A 4294-nucleotide genomic window follows, 5' to 3' on the forward strand; every position below is an offset into this window, starting at 1 on the left:
CTGGATTTGCTCGTGTGATGCTATTTGTAATTTATTTAAAATGCTCAGCATGGACAGTGTGATATAATTATGTGTGTTAGTTTAAGCTACTCCAGGGGAAGATGGTTACTCTAATTACAGTGATAATCAGCTAGCATCATATCAGAAAGATCCTGCTCCAGAGGATCCTGTTCCATTTTCCGTATCATTGGTCAGCACTGAATTTGTCATTTGCCCTTCTACATTGCTTATTGAGTCTCTTGATTTGCCACGAGTGTTGTTATTTTTATAATAGAGTTTTTATCAATGGTTTTTCATTATACCCGACTTTTGAGGCAAACAAGCCTTTTTATTCGTCCACATTATATTGGAATTCATCCATATTCTCTTTAGTATTTGGATAGTGGGGGCAGGGGCGATGTTTCATGCCATTCCATTTCTATAAGTTCATTTCTATAAGTTCAGGTCGGTTCAGTCGCTCAGTCGTGTCCGACCCTTTGCGACCCCATGGACTGCAGCACGCCATGCCTCCCTGTCCATCACTAACTCCAGGAGTCCACCCAAACCCAAGTCCATTGTAATCAGCACTTAATCTTTACATTTTTGACTACATGCTTTTGCAACAAAGTTCCAGTTCCTATATATTGTAACTTCTCCTTTACTTCCTGGGAGCAGTTCTTCAGAGCTAACTGAGTGGCTGTCCTCTAGGCCATAGTCCTCAGGAAGTTCCTAGAATAAAACAACTCACAACCTTTACCTCGCGTGGATTTCCTCTCAGTCAAAGGTTTTGGCGATCATGAAGGAACCCAGAGTAGACGTCTCTCCTTTACCTGAATCCGACGAGGATCTGGAGCCTTAGTACTGATTTCAGGTCTCCTTGGCCTGCAGCAGCTTCAAGCAGGATTTCGGTTCCCAGCCAGAGACTGAAGTCAGGCTGGAGCAGTGAGAATGCTGAATCCTAGTCCCTAGACCACATGGCCAGTGGTTAATGACAAGGTCCTGGCCAGTCAGCTTTATAGAAATAACTTTCCACAAAGAGATGGAAAGAGACTTCCCCGGTGGCACAGTGGATAAGAACCCACCTGCCAAATGTGGGGGACACAGGTTTGATCCCTGGTCTGGGAAGATTCCACACTCTGGGAGCAACTACAACCACTGAGCCGTAGCTACCAGAGCCTGCGTGCACGGTCACTGAGCCGTAGCTACCAGAGCCTGCGTGCACGGTCACTGAGCCGTAGCTACCAGAGCCTGCGTGCACGGTCACTGAGCCTGCGTGCTGCAGCCCGTGCCTGTGTGCCCGGACCTGTGCTCCACAACCAGAGAAGCCTCCGCAGTGAGAAGGCCACGCACTGCAACGGAGAGTAGCCCTTGCTCACTGCAGCTAGAGAAAGCTTGCTTGCGGCAACGAAGGCCCAGTGTAACCAAAAAATAAATAAAATAAAATACACAAAACAAAAAGCAGGGAGTCAGGAAGGAGTGAAACAAGTAACATGTTTATTAGGAGTATGTGTGAACAGACACACGGGTGGACTCAGAGTCACACCCTTGTGGTAGTTTAAATTGGTTTTATGGGGCATTGCTTTGGGTTCCCTCTTGGCCAATCATCTTGCTCTGCCTGGTTTTGATTCTGCGTTTGGTTTATCTCAGATCCTTCCCTGTGTGAGCACACATCCCTGTGTGCGTGCACATCTCTTCTTAGCCAAGATCGATTTCCAGCGAAGAGGCCTGTTATTAGGTTGACATAACATATTATGGGGTAGCGCCTCCTCCCTTTCTGACCCCTGAGGAGCCTTTCTGCACATGGGTAGTTGGGAAGTTCTTCTTGACCTCAAGCGTGACTAATATGTGGTCTGTTTATCTCTTATCTGGGCAGAGCTCAGCTCCTCTCTGCCCTTGCTATTACTATTATCTTTAAGTCTCCACCAGAGGCAAAGTCCAGCAATTTGTCCTGTTCCTGTTGTTATTTCTATCTGGATGTGTAAACTAGAAATGACTGGCTATAAATGTCTAGCCTGGAGCCCATTCATCTCCTGCCTCAACACCTGCAAGGGTCACTTATGTCCTCCCACCTCCTTGCTGGGTCCAGACAAATTTGGGTGAGTCGTTTCTGGGTCTTGGCTCTCCCAATTACAAGCGGACAGTCTTCAGTTTTATTCAGTGATGGATTAAAAAATACCTGATTCCCCACTTGAAATACACTGAGGAGGGTTTATTTGGTTGAAAGATACTGGAGATAACCTGTATTAAAGGACACCAGGGAAAAGTCCCCCCAGTGGAAAGACATTGGGATTTGCTTAGCTGAAAGACAGATGGGTCTGGACTGGGTGATTAGGTAGGAAGCCAGCCAAACGTCTTTCCTGAACAAGGGGCATCAGAAAGCCAACCTCCAACTAATACCACAGCCAGGTGTATAATTTATACTTGCAGATATTTAATAGGGTACTTCCCTTGTGGCTCAGCTGGTAAAGAATCCACCTGCAATGCGGGAGACCTGGGTTCGATCCCTAGGTTGGGAAGATCCCCTGGAGAAGGGAAAGGCTACCCACTCCAGTATTCTGGCCTGGAGAATTCCATGGACTGTATGTATAGCCCATGGGGTCACAAAGAGTTGGACACAACTGGGTGACTTTTACACATACATAATCACACACACAGTGTGTGGGAACTGTTTATCTGTTTATCTCTTATCTGGGCAGAGCTCAGCTCCTCTCTGCCCTTGCTATTACTATTATCTTCAAGTCTCCACCAGAGGCAAAGTCCAGCAATTTGTCCTGTTCCTGTTGTTATTTCTATCTGGATGTGTAAACTAGAAATGACTGGCTATAAATGTCTAGCCTGGAGCCCATTTATCTCCTGTTAACAGATAAACAGGGAACGAGGGAAATTGTACCCTAAAAATGGCCACGATGGGGCTCTTTTTGACATTTCAAAACTGGTGTTTTAGTATCTCATTAGGGAAGGCTGGTTGATGAAACAACTTTGCAAAGCTCTGACCTTAAAGGAACAAAAATCCTTCTAGGAGGAATTTGCCGTTCTCCTTCTGGGCCTTTAAACTGATTTTTTAATTACTCGATTACTTAATTTTGGCGGTGCTGGGTTTTCATTGCTGTTGCTGTGCAGGCTTTTCTCTAGCTGTGGAGCTTGGGCTTCTCCTGTTGCAGAGCCCGGGCTCTGAGGCTCTCAGGCTTCAGCAGCTGCAGCAGGTGGACTCAGCAGTTGCAGCTCCCAGGCTCTAGAGCACAGACTCAACAATTGTGGTGTACAGGCTCAGCTGCTCCATGGTGTGTGGGATCTTCCCAGACCAGGGATCAAACCCATGTCTCCTGCATTGGCGGGTGGACTCTTTACCACTAAGCCACCAGGGAAATCCTACAATATTTTTTAAATTAAAAAAAAAAAAAAAAATTCTAGCTCATTTACGTTGTGTTACTTTCAGGCATACTGCAAAGTGATTCCGTTATAAATGTATATATTCTTTTTCAGATTCTTCTCCATTATAGATTCTTAAGTGTTAGTTGCTCAGTCGTGCTTGACTCTTTGCGACCCCATGGAGTGCAGCTCACCAGGCTCCTCGGTCCATGAGATTTTTCAGGCAATGATACTGGAGTGGGTTGCCATTGCCTTCCAGGGGATCTCCCCAACCCAGGGATGGAACCCAGGTCTCCTGCACTGCAGGCAGATTCTTTACCGAGTGAGCTACAAGGGAAGCCCAATAGATTCTTACAAGGTATCAAGTATGTCTTCTGTGCATAGGTAGGTCCTGGTTGTTTATCTATTTCGTGTATAGAAATGGATATCTGTTAATCCCAAACTCCTAATTGACCCGTCCCCCTCCCTCTGTGCCTCTGATGTAATTGTTCCGCCTGATCTTGGGCGTTTTGTGTTTTGAGAGTAGTCTTTGCCATCTGGAAGGGGCACACACACACACACATTTGGCAGCCCGTTGAGTAGACCAGGATTCAGAGCAGTTTTTTGGTCTGGCCCTGCAGCTTTCAGGAAAATCTGTTATAAGGGGCCTTTGTCATCTCAAACTTCGCTATACCCACCTGTACCATGGAAGCCGTTACTGTTTTGGGGAGTAAACATTTTGAATTTGTTATAGAACATCGGTTCGTGTGCCTGACACATAGTGAGGCCAAGCAAACAAATGTCAGAGTTTGGAGCAGAGAAAGGTTTACTGTTGGGCCAACCAAGGAAAGTGGATGGCTCAGGTTCAAAACCCCTAACTCCCCAGTGATTTTGGGGGAAAAGCTTCTGTAGGCAAAATTTGGGGTGAGAGCTACAGGCTGTGTCGTTTTCTTGATTGGCTGGTGGT

The sequence above is a fragment of the Bos indicus x Bos taurus genome, chromosome 14, assembly GCF_003369695.1.
Source record: "Bos indicus x Bos taurus breed Angus x Brahman F1 hybrid chromosome 14, Bos_hybrid_MaternalHap_v2.0, whole genome shotgun sequence".
In the NCBI taxonomy this organism is placed as follows: domain Eukaryota; kingdom Metazoa; phylum Chordata; class Mammalia; order Artiodactyla; family Bovidae; genus Bos; species Bos indicus x Bos taurus.